Raw genomic sequence first — 16,360 nt, 5'->3', positions numbered from 1 at the left:
TGTGGTAAATTCAATTGATTGGACATGGTTTGGAAAGGCATACACCTGTCTATATAAGGTCCCACAGTTGACAGTGCATGTCAGAGCAAAAACCAAGCCATGAGGTCAAAGGAATTGTCTGTAGAAGTCTGAGACAGGACTGTGTTGAGGCACAGATCTGGGGAAGGGTACCAAAAAATGTCTGCAGCGTTGAAGGTCCCCAAGAACACAGTGGCCTCCATCCTTCTTAAATAGAAGAAGTTTGGAACCACTAAGACTCTTCCTAGAGCTGGCTGCCCGGCCAAACTGAGCAATCGAGGCAGAAGGACCTTGGTCAGGGAGGTGACCAAGAACCCAATGGTCACTCTGACAGAGCTCCAGAGTTCCTCTGTGGAGATGGGAGAACCTTCCAGAAGGACAAATATCTCTGTAGCACTCCACAAATTAGGCCTTTATGGTAGAGCGGCCAAACGGAAGCCACTCCTCCTAAAATTTGCCAAAAGGCACCTAAAGGAATCTCAGACCATGAGAAACAAGATTCTCTGGTCTGAAGAAACCAAGATTGAGCGCTTTGGCCTGAATGCCAAGCGTCACGTCTGGAGGAAACCTGGCACCATCCCTTCGGTGTTTGGATGTTTTTCAGCGGCAGGGACTGGGAGACTAGTCAGGTTTGAGGGAAAGATGAATGGAGGAAAGTACAGAGAGATCCTTGATGAAAACCTGCTCCAGAGTGCTCAGGACCTCAGAAGGTTCACCTTCCAACAGGACAATGACCCTAAGCACACAGCCAAGACAACACAGCAGTGGCTTCGGGACAGGTCTCAATGTCCTTGAGTGGCCCTGCCAGAGCCTGAACCCGATCGAACATCTCTTGAGACCTGAAAATAGCTGTGCAGCGACGCTCCCCATCAAACCTGACAGAGCTTGAAAAGATCTGCAAAGAATGGGAGAAACTCACCAAATACAGGTGTGCCAACCTTGTAGCTTCACAGCCTCAAGTCTTCTTGGGTGTAATCGCTACAAAATGGTGCTTCAACAAAGTACTTAGTCAAGGGTCTGAATACTGAATGTGACATCAGTTTTATTTTCTAGAAATTTGCAAAAATGTCTAAACCTGTTTTTGATTTGTCATAAGGGGTGTTGTGTGTAGATTAATGATACATAAAAATATATATTTTAGAATAAGGCTGTAATGTGACAAAGTCAAGGGATCTGAATACTTTTTGAATGCACTGTATAGCCTTATCCCATTTTAAGGACCAAAGATTCATAGGTATCAGCTGACTCGGTGACATCCACAGATTACAATTCTGAAGAGTTCACACAAATATTAGCGTCGTAGCTCTTATTGCGAGACTAAACACTGTATAGTGAGAAGAATTCCAACAGTTAACTAATATGCGCTATAATGCTAATATCTGTGTAAACACTTCAGAAGTGTCATCTGTGGGTGTCACTGAGTAGGCTGATACCTATGGATCTTGGTCATGAAATGGGGTAAGGTATACATTGCAATATAATTGTTCAATACAAATCAAAGTTTGTCACGTGCGCCGAATACAACAGTGAAATGCTTACTTACAAGCCCTAACCAACTGTGCAATTGTACATAGGTTGTAGGGGTGAAATGGTACACGTATTCATACTGAACCGTTCGGTACGGGGTCCTCGGTTTGGTCCACACTGTGAACCTGAATAAAAACATACAAAATACATTTTAAAAAACTACTAAAAGGCTATGCCTACGCTGTGTTGTATGCCACTGCCTCTTGAGTAAAACTGAGCTGAAAAAACCCAAACATTGTAGGCTATTCCATTAACTAGAGCCTTGTAATCAAAATTCAAATCTTAACTGGCATATTTCAAACTATACTTTTGTGAGGTGCAGCCGGCAACTACTTCGGCACAATGGCGAGTGGTGGGGTCGATAAACCAGAATTAGAGGATCCTCCATCATCGTTGAAATCTCCAGTTTGGAAACATTTTGACTCCACAGTAGATTACAACGATGATGGACAGAGTTGTGGATAAAACGTTAACCTCACTAGGGTAGGGGGCACTATTTTCACCTCCGAATGAAAATCATGCCCAAAGTAAACTGCCTGCTACTCAGGCCCAGAAGCTAGGATATGCATATCATAGATTTATGCATAGATTTGGATAGAAAACTCTAAAGTTTCCAAAACTGTTAAAATAATGTCTGTGAGTATAACAGAACTGATATGGCAGGTGAAAACCTGAGAAAAAACCATTCAGGAAGTTGGATTCTTTTTATTTTTGTAGTTTTCTATTGAATGCCATGACAGTATCCATTGACTTAGGACTCAAATTGCAATGCCTATGGCTTCCACTAGATGTCAAGTCTTTAGAAATTGTTTCAGGCTTGTATTCTGAAAAATGAGGGAGTAAGACCAGTCTGAATGAGTGGACCCTGCAGTGTCCCAGAGGTTTTCCATGCGTACGACTGAGAGCACACCTTTCTTGTTTTACTTTTATATTGACAAAGCTTTTGTCCGGTCGAAATGTTATTGATTATTATGACTAAAAACAACCTGAGGATTGATTATTAACATCGTTTGACATGTTTCTACAAACTTTACTGATACTTTTTGGATTTTTCATCTGTCTGTTGTGACTGCCTTTGAGCCTGTGGATTACTGAACAAAACGCACAAACAAAACTGAGGTTTTTGCATATAAAGAGGGACTTTATGCATATAAAGAGGGACTTTAGTGGGTTGAGTCACTGACGTGGTCTTCCTGTCTGGGTTGGCGCCCCCCCTTGGGTTGTGCCATGGCGGAGATCGTTGTGGGCTATACTCGGCCTTGTCTTAGGACGGTAAGTTGGTGGTTGGAGACATCCCTCTAGTGGTGTGGGGGCTGTGCTTTGGCAAAGTGGGTGGGGTTATATCCTGCCTGTTTGGCCCTGTCCGGGGGTATCATCGGATGGGGCCACAGTGTCTTCTGATCCCTCCTGTCTCAGCCTCCAGTATTTATGCTGCAGTAGTTTATGTGTCGGGGGGCTAGGGTCAGTCTGTTACATCTGGAGTATTTCTCTTGTCTTATCCGGTGTCCTGTGTGAATTTAAATATGCTCTCTCTAATTCTCTCTTTCTCTCTTTCTCTCTTTCTGTCTTTCTCTCGGAGGACCTGAGCCCTAGGACCATGCCTCAGGACTACCTGGTATGATGACTCCTTGCTGTCCCCAGTCCACCTGGCCGTGCTGCTGCTCCAGTTTCAACTGTTCTGCCTGCGGCTATGGAACCCTGACCTGTTCACCGGACGTGCTTGTTGCACCCTCGACAACTACTATGATTATTATTATTTGACCATGCTGGTCATTTATGAACATTTTAACATCTTGACCATGTTCTGTTATAATATCCACCCTGCACAGCCAGAAGAGGACTGGCCACCCCTCATAGCCTGGTTCCTCTCTAGGTTTCTTCCTAGGTTTTTGGCCTTTCTAGGGAGTTTTTCCTAGGGAGTTTTTCCTAGCCACCGTGCTTCTTTCACATGCTTTGCTTGCTTTTTGGGGTTTTAGGCTGGGTTTCTGTACAGCACTTTGAGATATCAGCTGATGTACGAAGGGCTATATAAATAAATTTGATTTGATTTGACTTTATCGAACAAAACGAACATTTATTGAGTAAATGGGAGTCTTGTGAGTGCAACCATTTGAAGTTCATCAAAGGTAAGTGATTAATTTTATCACTATTTCTGACTTGTGTAACTCCTCTACTTGGCTGGTAACTGTTTGTAATGATTTGTCTCCTGGGCGCTGTTCTCAGATAATCGCATGGTATGCTTTCGCCATAAAGCCTTTTTGAAATCTGACACCGTGGTTGGATTAACAAGAAGTTCATCTTTAAACCGATGTATAACACTTGTATGTTTTATGAATTTTTATAATGAGTATTTCTGTTTTTGAATTTGGCGCTCTGCAATTTCACTGGATGTTGGCCAGGTGGGACGGTAGCATGCCACACCACCTAGAGAGGTTAACAGTATGTCACCACTGCTCATCGAGAATAGCATATGCAGAGTGGCATGTGTAGTTTGTTGTTGTTTTTGGGCTATCACAAGTCATCAAAGTGGCCTTACAGTCAGAGCCTCAGCGTGTGGCAAAGCAAGTTAGGAGATATTTAAATCAATGGAAGATGGAACTAAAAGTTAAATGAGAAGGATATGCTTTAACGACCAAGAGACAACAATTAGGCTGCTACTTAATAATATGAATAGAAGTAATATTTAGAACTGTAGGACAGGTAAAAAGTGCATGCAGCCTCAATTAGCCTAGCTAGCTAACTAGTGTTTCTCGGTTTGATGCAGTCAGAACAGGTACAACGTAATCATATTGGATGATAACTTAGCTATGACAAGCTAGAAGTTAGTCTACTAGAGCGCATCGGCTTGGTATGGTTGGTTTCTCTCTCCCTCCCCCCACATTGCTCCCCGTGTCACTTGCTCACAGTACACACACAAAGCCCCTCCATCTGCTACAGTGGCACCTCTTTCTACCTCACGCTTTATCAACTCTGGTTAATAAAGTAGTTTATAAATGGACTTTTCGGCTGCTGCCTCCCTCACTCGGATCGGGTCTAGATCCGACCAGGTCTATACGGAACTGGTCTAGTTGTCTTCGGGTCCGTTCGGAACAGGTCTTTATATTTAACATTTTATTTATGCATATCGAGTGGGAAAGCCCCAGGTCCAACATTTTGGACCCCTGAAGACTACTTGAGAGGCCCAAAATAAATATGTCACAACAGACAATGCCAGGAATATTGTGATTGCTGTTACAGAAGCTGGACTCTGGCCACAAATAGGCTGCTTTTTGTTTTGAGTCTTTTGCCAAAAACAAAAATGAACTACAGTAACTGTTGGCATTTCAATTTCCTGCTGTACCGTAAACGAACCAAACTGTGACCCAAAAACCTCAATAAGTACCGGACATCCATAGGTAAGGCTGCAAATTGCAATATTAATGTTCAATGTGCACAACAGGCTGAATAGTGAGGTGACTTCCCACAGTTAAAGTTCCCAAAAATGAGCTACAACGCTAATTTGTGTAAACTCCTCAGAATTGTGAGGCCCGACACATTAACAGGACTCGTACGCGCTGACCAGCATTTTCAACCTCTCCCTGACACAGTCTATAATACCAACATGTTTCAACAGACCACCATAAACCCTGTACCCAAGAAAGCCAACGTAACCTGTCTAAATGTCTATCGCCCCATCTGTAGCCGTGAAATGCTTTGAAAGGCAGGTCATGGCTCACGTCAACATCATCATCCCAGACTGCCTTGACCCACTTCAATTCGCATACTACCCCAATAGATCCACAGATGACGCAATCTCTATTGCACTCCTCACTGCCCTCTCCCATCTGGACAAGAGGAACACCCATGTAAGAAAGATGTTTATTGACGACAGCTCAGTGTTCAAGACCATTCTCCCAAGACCAGCTGGTACGCGATGTCTAATATTAAAGTCTCGAGATTTTGCTCGCCTGAGGTAGAGTACCTTATGATAATCTGTAGACCACACTATCTACCAAGAGTTCTCATCTATGTTATTCGTAGCCATCTATTTACCACCACAGAACGAAGCTGGTACTAAGACCGCTCTCAACCAACTCTATAAGGCCATAAGCAAAGAAGAAAATGCTCACCCAGAAGTGGTGCTCCTAGTGGCCGGGGACTTTAATACAGGGAAACTTAAATCCGTTTTACCAAATTTCTATCAGCATGTTAAATGTGCAACCAGAGGAGAAAAAAAACACACTCTGGACCAACTTTACGCCACACACAGAGACCCATACAAAGCTCTCCCTCGCCCTCCATTTGGCAAATCTGACCACAATTTTATCCTCCTGATTCCTGCTTACATACAAAAATTAAAGCAGGAAGCACCAGTGACTAGATCAATAAAAAAAAGTGGTCAGATGAAGCAGATGCTTAGCTACAGGACTGTTTTGCTAACACAGACTGGAATATGTTCCGGGATTCCTCCGATGGCATTGAGGAGTACACCACATCAGTCATCGGCAAGTACATCAATGACGTCGTCCCCACAGTGACCGTACGTACATACCCCAACCAGATGCCATGGATTACAGGCAACATCCGCACTGAGCTAAAGGCTAGAGCTGCCGCTTTCAAGGAGCGGGAGACTAATCCGGACGCTTAATGTATAAGAAATCCCGCTATGCCCTCCGACGAAGCATCAAACAGGCAAAGCGTCAATTCAGGACTAAGATTGAATCTTACTACACCGGCTCTGACGCTCGTCGGATGTGGCAGAGCTTGCAAACCATTAGACTACAAAGGAAAGCACAGCCAAAAGCTGCCCAGTGACACGAACCTACCAGACGAGCTAAACTACTTCTCAAATCAAATCAAATTTATTTGTCACATACACATGGTTAGCAGGTGTTAATGCAAGTGTAGCGAAATGCTTGTGCTTCTAGTTCCGACGATGCAAGTAATATAACCTAACAATTTCACAACAACTACAAGTGTAAAGGAATGAATATGTACATAAAAATATATAAATGAGTGATGGCCGAACGGCATAGGCAAGATGCAGTAGATGGTATAGAGCTCACTTCGAGGCAAATAACACTGAAACATGCATGAGAGCACCAGCTGTTCCGGAAGGCTGTGTAATCACTCTATCTGCAGCCAATGTGAGTAAGACCTTTAAACAGGTCAACATTCACAAGGCCGAAGGGCCAGACGGATTACCAGGATGTGTACTGTGAGCATGCGCTGACCAACTGGCAAGTGTCTTCACTAACATCTTCAACCTGTCCCTCTCCGCGTCTGTAATATCAACATGTTTTAAGCAGACCACCATAGTGCCTGTGCCCAAGAACACTAAGGTAACCTGCCTAAATGACTACAGACCTGTAGCACTCACGTCTTCAGCCATGAAGTGCTTTGAAAGGCTGGTCATGGCTCACAACAACACCATTATCCCAGAAACCCTAGACCCACTCCAATTCGCATACCGCACCAACAGATCCACAGATGATGCAATTTCTATTGCACTCCACACTGCCCTTTCCCACCTGGACAAATGGAACACCTATGTGAGAATACTAATCATTGACTACAGCTCAGTGTTCAACACCTTAGAGCCCTCAAAGCTCATCACTAAGCTAAGGACCCTGGGACTAAACACCTCCCTCTGCAACTGGATCCTGGACTTCCTGATGGGCCGCCCCCAGATGGTAAGGGTAGGTAACAACATCCGCCACGCTGATCCTCAACACAGGGGCCCCTCAGGGGTGTGCTCAGTCCCCTCCTGTACTCCCTTTTCACGACTCCAACACAATCATTAAGTGTGCCGATGACACAACAGTGTTAGGCCTGATCACCGACAACGATGAGACGGCCTGGCCATGTGGTGCCAAGACAACAACCTCTCCCTCAACGTGATCAAGACTAAGGAGATGATTGTGGACTACAGTTAAGACGACCGAGCACGCCCCCATTCTCATCGACTGGCCTGTAGTGGAGCAGGTTGAGAGCTTCAAGTTCCTTGGTGTCCACATATCCAAAAAACTAACATGGTCCAAGCACACCAAGACAGTCGTGAAGAGGGCACAACAAAACCGATTCCCCCTCAGGAGACTGAAAAGATTTGGCATGGGTCCTCAGATCCTCAAAAGGTTCTACAGCTGCATCATTGAGAGCATCCTGACTGGTTGCAACACTGCCCGGTATGGCAACTGCTTGGCCTCTGACCGCAAGGCACTACAGAGGGTAGTGCGAACGGCCCAGTACATCACTGGGGCCAAGCTCCAGCCACCCTAGTCATAGACTGTTCTCTCTGCTACCGCACGGCAAGCGGTACCGGAGCGCCAAGTCTAGGTCCAAGAGGCTTCTAAACAGCTTCTACCCCCAAGCCAGAAGACTTCTGAACACCTAATCAAATTGCTACCCAGACTATTTGCATTGCCCCCCCCTTTTACACCGTTGCTACTCTCCGTTGTTATCATCTATGCATAGTCACCTTAACAACTCTACGTACATGTACATATTACCTCAACTAACCGGTGCCCCTGCACATTGATTCTGTACCGTACCCCCTTGTAAATAGTCTCGCTATTGTTATTTTACTGCTGCTCTTTAATTACTTGTTACTTTTATTTCTTATTCTCATCTGTGTTTTTTTTAACTGCATTGTTGGTTAGGGGCTCGTAAGTAAGCATTTCATGGAAAGGTCTACACCTGTTGTATACAGAATATTTGACTAATTCAATTTGATTTGAGCATATGACATTCATATTGCAATGTACAACCTTACCTATAGATCTTGGGTCCACGAAATGGGGTAAGGCTGTACAGTGCATGTTAATATGCCCCCAATGCAATTCTGAACTCTTAACACATCCACAGTGCGATTAACTTTTAACTTTTATTTATTTTTTGGTAAAAATAACTAATAGTTGTATTACCACTTTGTTTCCGTTTGCAAAAATAAGTAATTGTATTACCACTATTTGTTTCCGTTTGCATCACTGTCAATTGGGGACTTTTATTTTGAAGGCATACAGCAAATTCCACTTTTGTGGCTGATCCTTATTGTGGCTAGCTTCACATATGTGCAGTGGCTAACCTGAGCAAACATGATGTGCTAACAGTTGGCTATTGACTCGTCGGCTAACTGGACAAAACAAAACCTAGCTAGTTTCATGTCAAGTTAGCTAGCTGCATTAGTTCAGGGTATTGATAAATAATCAATCAATAGTTACGTTAGCTACAACAAGCTATATATGCAGAGGAACTACCTGTAAACTAGCTTGCTCGCTGTCAAACGTTAGCTAGCAAGCTCAGGCATAAGAACACTTACATTCACCAAAATAAGTCTTACCTTTTAAATGATAAGTATTCTCACATTAATATCATATAGCCTATACAAAACATATACACGGAATTCAAAGGATCAATCCAATCCGTTAGTAAAATAATGGATCTTGGTTTGGCATTTTCCCCTAAAAGGCAAAAGTAATGTTGTCTCTGCTACTCAGACGCTCTCGCGAGATTTGGCTGTACAAAAAAAAATCTTTTTTTTTTCTTCTTCTTCTTGCAACCAATAGTGCATGCCGCCACCTACTGTATTTGCTGTAGTATGAATTCATTACACTTTGTGAAAAAAATAAATTGCCCTTCCAACTAACCCTACACCCATTAAAACCTCACCACTATTCCACTACTTTGGCCCGATCTGATCCTACTTCAGGCCAGCAGTCTGGGACACTATAATTCAAAAACATCTAACACTTTGGCAGTAAAATCTCCTACACCCAAGTACTTCTCAGTAGCTGCCACCACATCATCTATCCTCTGTGATTTACATTCCATCTCTGCAGTACAATTGACAACCATGGCCTTGAACGACAAAAAAAAAACCTTACTGAAGCATGTTATTCCTATCACTCCATTGGCCTCGGCCTACTCACAGGGATCCTCTTAGGATCTCACACCCACCTTTCTCTACTACTCTCTTCACTGCCTTAGCATACAACACCTTCTGCACTACTCTGATCCTGTCAACCTGAACCTGCCTTTCTCTCACCGGACACAGTTCTGATCTTCAGCACCATGGGTACCCCTACAGTTCACACACACACACACACACACACACACACACACACACACACACACACACACACACACACACACACACACACACACACACACACACACACACACACCACACACACACACACCACACCCCCCTTTTCCACTGATGCTACACATTCCTTTGTCTCATGTCCTACTGCACACTTATAAAATCTAGGAATCTCTCTCCTACACACTGCTTATCTGAGGTTTGAGACAGACTACATCCCATAAGATGTATTGCCGACACCTACTGTACGGGGAAGTGAACAATAGAATAAAAAATAAAACATTGCAGAAAAACTCCCGGACATAATACAAAAAAGTAGACACGTTAAAACCCCATCTCACTTCTTCAGTCACAATCCAATTCAAGTCACATTGCTACAGGCTCAGGGGCCTGTGATGGTGGAACATTCTTCAACAGGATTCCCTGCAGGCCTCTGCTGTAAAATCACTGAGTCCCAAAAAGTGTTCAGCTGCACTCACAATGAGCAACATCACCTGAAACAATGAGAACTTGCACTCTGTATGATTGTTAATCTTGAACATCTTGAACACCAGCTTCACTCCCGGGTCTTCACTGACCTGCTTGGTTGTTGAGGGCGTGTCCACCCTTCTTGGCACAGTCACCTTTTGTAGAGAAGGGGAGTCAGGTGAATCAGGAAAGCAATGTTCAGTTTTGACTGCCTAGAACCAAGGGCAGGGTCAGACCCCTCCCCAGCTTCAGGCCTAGAGCACAACTCAGTATTATCAGTCTCAGCAGATAGCGTGTGAGAGGCTCCCCACTCTAACCATCAACTGGCAGAGACTCCGCCCCACCTCCATCCATCAGCTCAGCAGTATTAGCCATGGGCAGCTGGCTAGCCACCAGCTCATCAACAGCATCAGAAACAGCTCCACTGGCGTCTCGGGCACCCCAGCCTGCAGCTCGGACTCACCCCCAGCAGGGAGCAGAAGATCAAGGATAGGTAGATCAGGGACCTCACCAGCAGACAGGGAATGCTCATCCTCTTCTCCAGGAGCGCACCGCAGAACAGAGTGGACAGTTCCTAGTCGGTAACAGCGCTTGACTGTGGGGCCTCTACAACAGGTGGCGAATCAGCCGACGCCTCGGGCTTGTCTCAGTGATAACACCAGGCCTTGCCACCAGGGCAGACTTCCCAGTCATAGCCACAGTCACATGCACACCTTCTCTTAGGGGTGCGGGTATTACAGTCGCACAGCTCCTTCCCCGGACACAGGCCTCACCCATCACCTCCAGTAAAAACCGTTACACCTTGAAGAGCTACTCCAATGGTGAGTCGGCCAGGTAAGCTCCTCCCATTGCTGCCAGGCCTGTGGAAATTCACGGATAGAGGCCCTGATGACCGGCTAGAGGACCCTTCAAACAGGTCATCCTCTGTGTTCATCCACCAGAACCAGTCATAAGCAGTGTTCACCAACTCGAGCGTCACGTCACCTTTCTCCATCTTATAGCATGCACGCACTCCTCACTGTCACTGTGGCTGGGTTTTCCGGAACTTCTGACACCACTTGAGAAATACTGCACCAAACATCATAGGCAAAAACTTAAAAACTAATTACAGATTTCTTGTGTAATCTTAGATTTATTCAGACTATTTTGAAGAAGTGTAGTTTTCTCGTTCTTCAAGCCAAGGTATTTTAAGGGAGTATGCAAGCAGAGACGTTCACTTCGCCTAGCTGAGTTCTGCTAGGAGCAAACCGAACCTATGTATGCGGATGCCTTTAGCTTGACTGATGCGATTCACGTGACTCACAGCGAGGGAGAGCTGTGATACATTGGTCTGGACAGGAGGCCGTTGTCTGAAGTCTTTGAGTCAGGTGTCAGCCAGACTAGGCTCTACTACCCTTACCTCCTCAACGCCACTCGCTCCTTCAACTCTTCTCACCGCCTCCAGGAGACACGCTGAACAGCCCTTATTCTTGGCACCTCTGTCTCCTTCACCCTAACTGGGCAATCCAGGAATTTGAGCTCATGTTGGCCACCACAATTGCAGCAGCGTTCAACACCATTGTGCCCTCGAAGCTCATCACTAAGCTCAGGACCATGGGACTGAATACCTCCACTGAAACTGGATCCTGGACTTCCTGATGGGCCGCCCTCAGGTGGTGAGGGTAGGCAACAACACATCCGCCACGTTGACCCTCAACACGGGGGCCCCTCAGGGGTGCGTGCTTAGTCCCCTCCTGTACTTGCTGCTCACCCACGACTGCGTGGCCGCTCACGACTCCAACACCATCATTACGTTTGCTGATGACACGAAGGTAATAGGCCTGATCACCCACGACGATGAGACAGCCTAAAGGGAGGAGGTCAGTAACCTGGCAGTGGGGTGCCAGGACAACAACCTCTCCCTCAGCGTCAGCAAGACAAAGGAGCTGATAGTGGACTACAGGAAATGGAGGCCCAAGCACGCCCCCATTCCCAAGCACGTCCCCATCCACAGGGTTGTAGTGGAGCGGGTCAAGAGCTACCCATACAATGAATTCGGAAAGTATTCAGACCCCTTGACGTTTTCCACATTTTGTTACATTACAGCCTTATTCTAAAATAGATTCAATTGTATTTTTCCCTCATCAATATACACACAATACCCCATAATGACAAAGCAAAAACAGGTTTATATAAATGTTTGCAATTGGTTGGGTTTATCGTTACTCATTGTGTATTTATTCCTGGTGTTATTATCAATCTATTATTTTGCTCTCTGCAATGTTGGGAAGGGCCCGTAAGTAAGAATTTCACTGTTAGTCTACACACATTTGATTGGATTTGAGCATATACAGTGCACTTGCACTGTTTTCCTATTTTGTTGCGTTACAATCTGTAATTTAAATAGATATTTTTATTTGGATTTCATGTAATGTACATACACAAAATAGTTCAAATTGGTGAAGTGAAATGAATAAAAATACATGGAAAAGTGGTGTGTGCATATGTATTCACCCCCTTTGCTATGAAGCCCCTGAATAAGATCTGGTGCAACCAATTATCTTCAGAAGTCACATAATTAGTTAAATAAAGTCCACCTGTGTGCAATCTAAGTGTCACATGATCTGTCACATGATCTCAGTATATATACACCAGTTCTGAATGGCCCAGAGTCTGCAACACCACGAAGCAAGGGGCACCACCAAGCAAGCGGCACTATGAAGACCAAGGAGCTCTCCAAACAGGTCAGGAACAAAGTTGTGGAGAAGTACAGATCAGGGTTGGGTTCTAAAAAAATATCAGAAACTTTGAACATCCCACGGAGAACCATTATCCATTATAAAAAAATTGAAAGAATATTACACCACAACAAACCTGCCAAGAGAGGGCCGCCCACCAAAACTCACGGACCAGGCAAGGAGGGCATTAATCAGAGAGGCAACAAAGAGACCAAAGATAATCCTGAAGGAGCTGCAAAGCTCCACAGGGGAGATTAAAATATCTGTCCATAGGACCACTTTAAGCCATACACTCCACAGAGCTGGGGTTTATGGAAGAGGGGCCAGAAAAAAATAAGCAAACATGTTTGCTGTTCGGCAAAAGGCATGTGGGAGACTCCGCAAACATATGGAAGAAGGTACTCTGGTCAGACGAGACTAAAATTTAGCTTTTTGGCCATCAAGGAAAATGCTATGTCTGGCGCAAACCCAACACCTCTCATCACCCCGAGAACACCATCCCCACCGTGAAGCATGTTGGTGGCAGCATCATGCTGTGGGGATGTTTTTCATCGGCAGGGACTGGGAAACTGGTCAGAATTGAAGGAATGATGGATGGCGCTAAATACAGGGAATTTCTTGAGGGAAAATTGTTTCAGCCTTCCAGAGATTTGAGACTGAGATGGAGGTTCACCTTCCAGCAGGACAATGACACTAAGCATACTGCTAAAGCAACACTCAAGTGGTTTAAGGGGAAACATTTAAATGTCTTGGAATGGCCTAGTCAAAGCCCAGACCTCAATCCAATTGAGAATCTGTGGTATGACTTAAAGATTGCAGTACACCAGCAGAACCCATCCAACTTGAAGGAGCTGCAGCAGTTTTGCCTTGAAGAATGGGCAAAAATCCCAGTGGCTAGATTATAGAGACATACCCCAAGATACCCGCAGCTGTAATTGCTGCAAAAGGTGGCTCTACAAAGTATTGACTTTGGAGGGGTGAATAGTTATGCACGCTCAAGTTTTCTGTTATTTTGTATTATTTCTTTTGTATTGTTTGTTTCACAATCAAAAATATTTTGCATCTTCAAAGTGGTAGGCATGTTGTGTAAATCAAATGATACAACCCCCCCCCCCCCCCCCCAAAAAAAAAATCTATTTTAATTCCAGGTTGTAAGGCAACAAAATAGGAAAAATGCCAAGGGGAGTGAATACTTTCGCAAGCCACTGTAACCTCCGCTGGCATACGATATTCTTCCCTTCGGCATACACATGACAATCTTTTGCATTCATGACAATGAAGGGGTTTGTGCACATTAGCTCTTCTAGGGTATCTCACAAAGTCTAACTTTACATGAGAAGGGAGAGACTCTTCTTCTTCCTCCAGTGTCTCAACTCCTTGTCTTACTTCCACCAAGGGTCTGAATTATCCTATGTGTGCACGTGCTTCATGTGCATGGGCTTAATAGTAAAGACATGTCTTTTTTTATTACCTTTTAATTTGTCATGAACACATTTGGCGAATGTCATTGGGTATACACTCTTGTAGCCTTAATTAATTGATGCGTCTTGTTGTCAAAAGGACATTTTTTGTAGAAATAAAAGTTGGGACACCTGAAAGGGGCTGAGACATGGGACTGTCCCAGGATGACAAGCGCAGATACATGGAAGAAATTTGTTTCAACCATGACACAGAGGTGGGGGTGTTCATTTCATTTGGAATAAGCTTTTATTTTAATATTTACGACTATAGCAGTACAAATAGCATAACATTTATATATAATTAGCATTATTTAGAGACCCCCCAAAGTTTGACTTTGTTGTATTTAGGGGGACTCATGTCTCATTCAGGGGGTCCCTGAGTCCCTGCAACTCTGCTTCCACCCCACAAAATGTAGACCTGCACAATGTTTTGCAAATATTCTATTTATTAATGCATATCAAATTTATCTCACATGATATTCACATAGAAATGTTTTTTCATGAATTCTTAATTTGAAATTATAAAGCATCTGTGAGAGTAGTAAACAGTGATGTCATTATAATTATAACGGTACAAACAGTAACCAAGATGGTTCTCATTGTGAACATTATTTAAAGTAAACAGTGCTTTACACTGAAATAAAGCAATGTCAAAGAGATGGACATATCAAAGACATTAACAAACCTTTTTTGACACTGCTAACGGTAATTTGACACATACAAGGTGGGAAAGCAATGTAAAAAAATATACTGTTCTGTGTGCTTTAGTCCAGGTAGTGGTCATAAACAAAATGTATTGTTCATTCAAATGCAGTAAAACCAGGAAATAAATATAAATAAATAAATAGTAATTACATTAAAAAAAACATAATTAGAATAATAATTTTAAAAATGTCTAAAACTAAAATGACATTTACAATGAAAACTTTAAGTTTCATTGTGAGATTTCAACTGGTTTTTTTTTTACGAAGTAACACTTCTGTAAGACTGAAGAGAAGACAAACCCTCAGTACTGAGGCTTAACTTGTATACAGGCCCAGTCCCGTGAGATCATCAGGAAGCAGACACCGGATCTTCCCTGATTGTCCATGTTGTTGTGCTTTGGCGTGTGAGGCTGCAATTATATCCTTTAACTTCAGCTGAAGCCAGTCTTGTCTCTCCCCAACCTGCTTGTGTACTCCGACGTTATGCATGAGCTGGACCTCACTGATGGACCTCTTTCTGTTGGCCAGAGAATAACCATTGCAACCTGCTTAGATTGAGATGACTTAGAATACAGGATACAACAAAGCAATGAAATGCCATTGAAGAGTAAACCATGGTATGAAACGCAATACACAAAATTGCATTTTGACAGTTAAGTTGGTCAACTTACCTCATTGGTCTCGCCTCTGTGTGTAAACTGCAGAGGACGATTATCAAAACAATTTTGTCCAAAGATTTGATGGAAAGCATATTGATTGCCTGAAAAAATAAGAACACGTCTCAGCAATCCTCTATGAACTTATTTAACTCATTACTAGTAATCTGTTTTCCATAAAGCTCAGTAACATGTTTATATCTTTAACTCTGACAATGCTACACATTTAACATAATGTTAAGACAGTTATTAAATGTATCTTAGATTATCAATATCAGATTACAACATTTATTGCAAACTTTTACTTACCAGTTTCTGCCTGAGTGTATTCCACAAAGTTTAGATATGTTTTTCTGTAATGCTTTGGAGGGGCCAGTCTAGCTGGTTGATCAGTCTTTTATAAGTGCTTAGAGTATCTCTCCCTCCTTTTTATACAGTAGCCCTCCCCTGGTCATTGATGAGACACTTTCATTATTGATGTTGATGTCACCCCTTCAGTGCAGGCATCTGCATGACGACACCTCCACCAACACTCACCACTAATTCAGCGTTCAGCTCCTCTGCCAAGGGCCCTGCTGGTCACACTGCTTTTGAACCTATTCCATGGTTGTCCATGACATGACACTGAACAAGAGGGTCTACTTCAATTAAATCTCTATCTATTCATCTACTAAACTGCAGAAACTTGGGATGTGATGAAAGTTTTTGATATTGATGTCTTTATTTTTTT

Source organism: Salmo salar, chromosome 26 (genome assembly GCF_965601325.2).
Source record: "Salmo salar chromosome 26, fSalSal1, whole genome shotgun sequence".
NCBI classification, from domain to species: domain Eukaryota; kingdom Metazoa; phylum Chordata; class Actinopteri; order Salmoniformes; family Salmonidae; genus Salmo; species Salmo salar.
Note: the sequence above shows the minus strand (reverse complement) of the source record.